The sequence below is a fragment of the Lynx rufus genome, unplaced genomic scaffold, assembly GCF_022079265.1.
Source record: "Lynx rufus isolate CCGP_SWC_20201006 ecotype Redwood Valley unplaced genomic scaffold, mLynRuf1.p SCAF_8, whole genome shotgun sequence".
NCBI lineage: Eukaryota > Metazoa > Chordata > Mammalia > Carnivora > Felidae > Lynx > Lynx rufus.
This window is the reverse complement of record NW_025814896.1, coordinates 98,037,452-98,045,538: the sequence shown is the minus strand read 5'-3', so window position 1 is coordinate 98,045,538 and position 8,087 is coordinate 98,037,452. Positions and strand designations below refer to the sequence as shown.

At 35.7% G+C, this 8,087-nt stretch overlaps 1 pseudogene; it reads left to right on the top strand.

Annotated features, from left to right (window-relative positions):
- The first annotated feature begins 4,843 nt into the window (after window positions 1-4,843).
- LOC124504468 (uncharacterized) lies at window positions 4,844-4,964 on the top strand (annotated as a pseudogene).
- The last annotated feature ends 3,123 nt before the right edge of the window (window positions 4,965-8,087 follow it).

Below are 8,087 nucleotides of genomic sequence, written 5' to 3'. Positions count from 1 at the left end.
CTGAGATGACTATGGTTGGAGAGAGAATTCATAGGTCAACATCTTTTTGTTTCAAATTATCACAGTCCTTATGTATGTCTACAATATTAAATCATGAAGGAGGAGAAATATGATGCTGTTACTGAGTTGGACAGTACCATAAAAATCTTTACCTTAAAATCTTTTGAAATCAGGGGCACTTGGGTGGCTCAGTTGGTTGAGCATCAGACTCTTGATTTTGGCTTAGGTCATGACCTTAGGGTTCATGAGATCAAGCCCTACACTCAGCCCTGTGCTGTCAGTGCCAGAGCCTGCTTGTGATTCTCTCTCTCCCTTTCTGTCTCTGCCCCTTCCCTGCTTGTTCTTTCTCTCTAAAAAGAAACAAATAAACTTAAAAAAAAAGAAAAAAAAGGACAAGCTCTTTTTTTTTTTTTAATTTTTTTTTCAACGTTTATTTATTTTTGGGACAGAGAGAGACAGAGCATGAACGGGGGAGGGGCAGAGAGAGAGGGAGACACAGAATCAGAAACAGGCTCCAGGCTCTGAGCCATCAGCCCAGAGCCTGACGCGGGGCTCGAAATCACGGACCGCGAGATCGTGACCCGGCTGAAGTCGGACGCTTAACCGACTGCGCCACCCAGGCGCCCCGAGGGACAAGCTCTTTAAAAAATAGTCTTCCAAAATCAAATGCTTCAGCTACAATACAAAACAATGTAAGCTATCAAGTAATTTAATGATATTCAATTATGAAGTACATAATTATAAAAATGAGGTAAATTTTATATATAAAAATGATTATGCAATGGAATTAGTAAAATCTGTATTTTTATAATTAATTTTTCAAGATTTATGGAAAAATAAAATCATATAAAAATAGAGAGAAGCTAAGGATATTAAAATCCAGCACCAACAAACTCAAGGAATTTCTAAAAAAATGTACTTAAAAATGAAGAAATTGAGCCAAAAGTTTGAAAGTATGAGATTCAAGGGGAGAACACAAAACAAAACCAAAGAAAACAAAAAAAAAAAAAAAAATGAGAGGACACCTTATGCCCAGGTCTTAGTTTTTTTATACCAAAGAGTTCCTTGGATAAATCCCTAATTCTAGGACCAAGACAAGAAATATATAAGATGAATTTTATTATTCCAGAAAGTAGGAAAGTGCTAAATACACATACACAAATAAGAGTATAGGTATATTAAAGGATATACAAAAATCAACTAAAAGAGCTCTCATGGATAAAGCTGGAATAATTTGAGCAACAAATTAAATAATTATTCGATTACATCACAAAATATAGAATAAATATTTATGAATACTGGTATAAGCACACACTTAAATAAATACATGGGAAAATATAGGCGGAACTCTTGTGGATAAGTCTTCAAAATAATTTTTGTAGATAATCCAACTCTCAAAGAGGTAGAAAGTAATTTTTTACCTCTTATGTGTGGGCTGTATAAAGTGACTTTCTTCCAAAGAAGACAGTATAGAAAGGGAAGGGAATCCCAGTAAGTTTACAGAAGAGAAATCTGACAAACATGTCCTCAGTCAGGGAATCAAGATAAACATCAACAGTAATGAGTCATCTTGAGAATATATATCCTTGATATGAAATGGTGAGAATGGCACCTTACCTCTGTGTTCTGACTCCCATGAATGCATTACTCCTGTGCAATCATGAGAAACCCCAAATAAGAAACATTTTACAAAATACCTGACCAATACTTCTCAAAACTGTCAAGGTAATCAAGAACAAGGAAGTCAAATGAACTGTTACAGCTCCTAGAAGCCTATGGAAAGATGATGAATAAATGTAATATTTACCGTGGATGGGATCCTAGCAGTAAAAAACATTTAGTAAAAACTGAGGAAATGTATGAATAAAGAATGGACTTCGTATAATAATAATGCACTGATACTGTGCAAATGTTATATATATATTAAATATACCATATTAATGTAAAATGTTATTATAGGATAAATTGGGTATGCTGTACATGGGAACTCTGTAATATCTTTGTAACTTTCCATAAATGTCAAACTATGAAAAAGAAGGGGATCCAGTTTCCAGTTCTGCACGTAAAATACTTGGAAGTTGCCACTCTGTACGAAAAAGCTGAACAGACTGAAAAATTAATAACTCTTCTTGTGTGCTCAAGAAGACAGGATACATTGGGGCGCCTGGGTGGTTCAGTCGGTTAAGCATCTGACTTCAGCTCAGGTCATGATCTCACGCTTCCTGGGTTTGACCCCGTGTTGAGGTCTGTGCTGGCATCTCAGAGCCTGGAGCTTGCTTGTTTCAGATTCTCTCTCTCTCTCTCTCTCTCTCTCTCTCTCTCTTTCTCTCTCTCTCTCTCTGCCCCTCCCCCACTCATGTTCTGTCTCTGTCTCTCTCTCAAAAATAAATAAATTTAACATTTTTTTTCAAAGAAAAGAGGACACAGGGCAAAACACTGCCCTCAAGACGGGACAGACAACCAGGTGAATCTAGTGAGTTGTGGTTTACCTGAGCAGATCCTCACAGCAGAGCTTTCTTCAAGAACCAGTGCCAGGGCAGGAACACCAGGGAACACAGGCAGTGTAGGAAGGGAAGAATTTTGTGAGGTTTACCTCCAGAAGCTCAAACAGGTTCTCACAGTAAATATCTGAGGAAAATCCCCTTCAGCTCTGGAAGAGGGAAGTGAAAAGGAAGCATTTTGAAATACTGAATGACACCATGTTCTTCTTAACAAGCCCTGCCCTCAGGAGAAACCAATTAACCAGAGCCTAACTTGCTAGGGTATTACCACAGCTTAACTGACGTGGCAAAAGGGGAATACCCAATTCCTGCCCTCCCTAGCCATCCTGCTCACTGAACTGGAGACAGAGTAAACAAGAAAACAAATACATAAAAACAAACAAACACTGACAAACACTTGTGAAATTCATGGTCCAAAGGAGTAGACTCAACAGCAGACCTCACAGGACCATAGAAAACTTCCCCTCCCATCACACCTCACACCACATTACTAAAGCCCTATTTACAGCAGTTCCTTTATCCAGTATATCAAGTCCCGTTATCAAGAAAAAAAATTACAAAGTATACCAAAAGATAAAAAACAAACAAGCACAATTTGAATAGGCAGAACAAGCGTCAGAACCAGATGCAGCAGAAATGTTGGAATTATCGGACCAATGTTTTGAGATTGTTTTCTTAAGTTATCTTTCTGCTACTTTGCCACTAGAGTATAGAAACAGGATAGATTGCAGCATTATTTACAGCAGCCAAGATATGGAAGCAACCTAAGTGTCCATCAAGAGATGAATGGATAAAGAAGATGTGGAATATATATATACAATGGAATATTACTGAAACATAAAAAAGAAAGAAATCTTGCCAATTGCAACACTATGGATTGTCCTAGAGGCTATAATACTAAATTAAGTAAATCAGCCAGAAAAAGACAAATGCCACATGATTTCACTTGTATATGGAATCCAAAAAAAAATCCAATAACAACAACAACAAAACCAGATTCATAACTTTAGAGAACAAATTGGTGGTTGCCAGAGAGGAGGGAGAGTGGTAGAGGAATAGGCAAAATCAGTGAAAGGGTTTAAGAGGTACAAAGTCCCAGGTTACCTGTGTGGCTCAGTCCCTTAAGCTTCTGACTCAATTTCAGCTCGGGTCATGATCTCGCCATTTATGAGTTTGAGCCCTGAGTAGGGCTCAGTACTGCTAGCGTGGACCCTGCTTGTGATTGTCTCCCACTCTCTCTGCCCCTTCCCCACTTTCTCTCTCTCTCTCTCTCTCTCTCTTTCCCAAAATAAATAAACTTTAAAAAAACAAAAACAAACAAAGAGAGAGGTAGATAAAACAACTATGAGAATTCCTTCCATAGTACACAGGACATAGCTGAAGACAGAATCTTTGAATTAGAGGATATATCAATGAACCTTGAAAACCAAAAAGAAAAGAGAACAGAGACTAAAAAACAAAACAAAACAAAACAGAACAGGTTATCCAAGGACTGTGGGACAAATACAAAATGTGTAACATACACATAATAGGACTACCAGAAGAAGAAAAACAAAATGATAATGTCTGAGAATTTCCCCAAATTAATATCAAACACAAAACCACAGATCCAGGAATCTCCAAGATCCAGAGATCTCAGGAATCCTACTATGCATGATAAATGCCCCTCAAAAACTACACCTGGAATTTCACTTCAAACTACAGGAAATCAGATACATAGAAATAATCCATAGAAAAAATGCCACAGGGAGAAAAAATAAACTCCTTACCTACAGAGGGACATATATCAGAATTGCACTCATAATTAAAGTATAGGGAGGAAAAAAGACTACCAAGTTGGAAATCATTCTTCAAAAGTGGAAAAGAAATAAAGCAGACATTTTCTCAGAGATTGAGGGTATATTTTTGCCAACAGGCCTGCTCTGCAAGAAATGCTAAAATACATTCTCTAGAGAAAGAAAACAAATATAGGTCAGAAACTTAGACAAATGTAAGAAAAGGAATAGTATCAAAGAATTGATATGTAAAGTTAAATAAAAAATTGTTTTTCTGATGATTAATTGATCAGATATCAATGTGTTAATTATAATAATACCAAAAATGCATTTGATTACATAATCTATGCCTAAGTTAAATGAATGATAATAATGATACAAGGGACAGGAGGAGAAATTAGGATTATTTTGTTATTGTAAGGTACTCACACTGCCCATGATTAGCATTGCATTATTTAAATGTGGACTTGGATTAGCCTATAAAATGTATATTGAAAACTCTAGGACAAACACTAAAAAACAATTTAAAAACGACAACAAAAGAAACAAAACAACAACAAAAACAGACTGCAGCCAATTAAACCAACCAGGCTCTTTTTAGATGTCCAATGACTGCAAACAGCAGCTTCCTTAGTAGTATATGCAGTCTGTTGCTCATATGGCTTGCCCTAAGTACATGGAGATGGACCTTTCTATTGGACATTTATGTCTGACCTCAAGTTGTCCCCATTCTAGGCCCCAGACAGATATGTGGGGTGCCTTTGGCCCTAGAGTACAGTGGCCAAGATCCCCATTGGGCAAACAATCAGATTCACCAGTTCCACACCACAAAACAAGGACAGAGGTACTATGCAGGGTCAAGTTCAAGTTATCTGGCTGCTGGAAGACCCACATCTTCAAGAAGAGAGGCTTTACTAAGTTTAATATGAATGAATTTGAAGACATGGTGGCTGAAAAGAAGCTCATCGTGGTTGGCTGTGGGGTCAAATACATTCTAATTGTGGCCCTAGAGAAATGGCAGGCCCTACATTCCTAAAGTCATCAGCTTCAGTCACTGCCTAATCCTTAATCACCAATAAAACCTACTTCCTGCCCCTCCCAAAAAAGAGTTAAAAATAAAAGCAAAACAAACAAAAAATGCGAAATTCAGTTGATCCTTGAAAAACACAGGTTTGAACTGCACAGGTCCATTTATACATGGATATTTTAGACTTTAGTACTATAAATGTATTGTCTCTTTCTTATGATTTTCTTAATAACATTTTCTTTCTCTAGCTTGTACATTGTGAGACTGTAGTGTATAATACATATACATAAAATGTGTTAATGGACTGTTTATGTTATTGTATATCTTCCAGTCAACAGCAGACTATTAGTAGTTGTTTTCGGGGCATAAAAGTTTTATGTAAATTTTCAATTGTGCAGAGGAGGGGTGGGTTTGTGGAGCTTCTAATCCCCATATTATTCAAGGGTCAACTGTATAAGTGACTTGCTAAGAAAGGAGAGAAAATGGAATCATAAAATATGTACTTAAAACCACAAAAGGCAGAAAAAATAATGGAAGACAAAAATAGGAATAAAATCAAAGGCAACAAATAGAAAACAGTAATGAATATAATAGATATCAATTCAATTGTATATTGGATAGCAATAATCACTTGGAATGTCAATGGCCTAAATGTACCAATTAAAAGACAAAGATTTTCACCGTCAATCAAAAAGAAGACCTATCTATATAGTGTTTATAAGAAATCCAATTTAAATAAAAAGGCACATGAATTAAAAACAAATGCATGAATAAAGATGTACTATGCTAATACTAGTTTTAAAAAAATAAATTAACGATATCAGTTTCAAATAGAACAGAATTCAGAGCTAAAGTATTATCAGGGATAAGGGCAGGGCATTACAACAGTGATAAAATGTTTATTATATAGGAAGACATAACCATCCCAACTGTGTATATACCTAACAGTAGACCACCAAACACATGAGGCAAAAACTAATGGAACTTCAAAGAGAAATACATGAATCCATATCTAAGTTAGAGACTTCAATACCCCTCTATCACAGATGGACAGATCTGGCAGGCAGAAAATCCGTAAGAACACAGTTGAACTCAACAACACCAGCTATCACCTGGATATAATTGACATATATAAAGTACTTCATCCAACAACAGCAAAATATACATTCTTTTGAAGAATGGAACATTCACCAATACAGACCACATTCTGGGCCATAAAACACCTTAACACATTTATGTGGATCCTGAGAAACTTAACAGGAACCCATGGGGGAGGGGAAGGAAAAAAAAAAAAAAAAAAAAAGGACGTTAGAGTGGGAGAGAGCCAAAGCATAAGAGACTGTTAAAAACTGAGAACAAACTGAGGGTTGATGGGGGGTGGGAGGGAGGGGAGGGTGGGTGATGGGTATTGAGGAGGGCACCTTTTGGGATGAGCACTGGGTGTTGTATGGAAACCAATTTGTCAATAAATTTCATATATATAAAAAAAATCAAAGGAATACAATGAAAAAAAAAATAAAAAAAATAAAACACAAGAAACAATGCAATGCTTACTCTCAGACCACAAAGGAATTAAATTGGAAATCAGTAACAGAAAGATAGCTGGAAAATCCCAAAATACATTGAGATTCAACAACACACTTCTTTTTCTTTCTTTCTTTCTTTCTTTCTTTCTTTCTTTCTTTCTTTCTTTCTTTTAAAAACAACACATCTCTAAATAACACATCAATCAAAGTAGAAATCTCATAACAAATTATAAAATATTTCTCATACAAGGTTAATATATAAGTCAATGGATTTTCTATGTACCAGGAATTTTTATAAAGTGTAACTTTAAAATTAAAGACACAAAACTTTTCCCATCAGCAGCCAAAAATATGAAATACATAGGTATAAATCTGGCAAAATATGTACAAGATCTGAGAAAACTACAAGACTGTGATGAATAAAATCAAAGGACTAAATAAATGGATGGATATTTCATGTTTATGAATAGGATGGCTCAGTATTGCCACAATGTCATTTCTTCTCAACTTGATACATAGATTCAATGCAATTCCCATCAAAATCCCACCAAGTTATATAGTGGATATCAACAAACTGATAAACTTTATATAAAGAGGCAAAAGAGCCTGAATGGCCAGCCCAATATTGAAGGAAAAGAACAATGTTGGAGAACTGACACTACTCTACTTCAGGACATATTATAATGCTATAGTAATCAAGACAGTGTGTGGTATTGGTGAAAGAATGGATGAAGAGATCAATGGAATATAGTAGGGAGTCCAGAAATATACCCCCACAAATATAGTCAACTGATCTCCGAGAAAGGAGCAAAAGTAATATAATGGAGCAAAGACAGTCTTCCAAACTAATGGTACTGGAACAACTGTACATCTACATGCAAAAAAAAAAAAAATCCCCCAAAAGAATCTAGAACCAGATCTTACATTCTTCACAAAAATTGACTCCAAATGGATCATAGACCTAAGTATGAAACACAAAAGTATAAATTCCTTGACTATAACACAGGAGAAAACTTAGGTGACCTTGGGTATGGTGGTGACTGTTTAGATAACACACCAAAGGCATGATCCATGAAAAAAAAATCAATTATCTAGACTTAATTATAATTGAAAACACAAGTTCTATGAAAGACAATGTGAAGACAATGAGAAGACAAGCCTCAGACTGAGAGAAAATATTTGCCAAATTCCATGAAAGATTGTTGTCCAATATATACAAAGAACATGTAAAACTAAACAATAACGACAACAAAAAAAG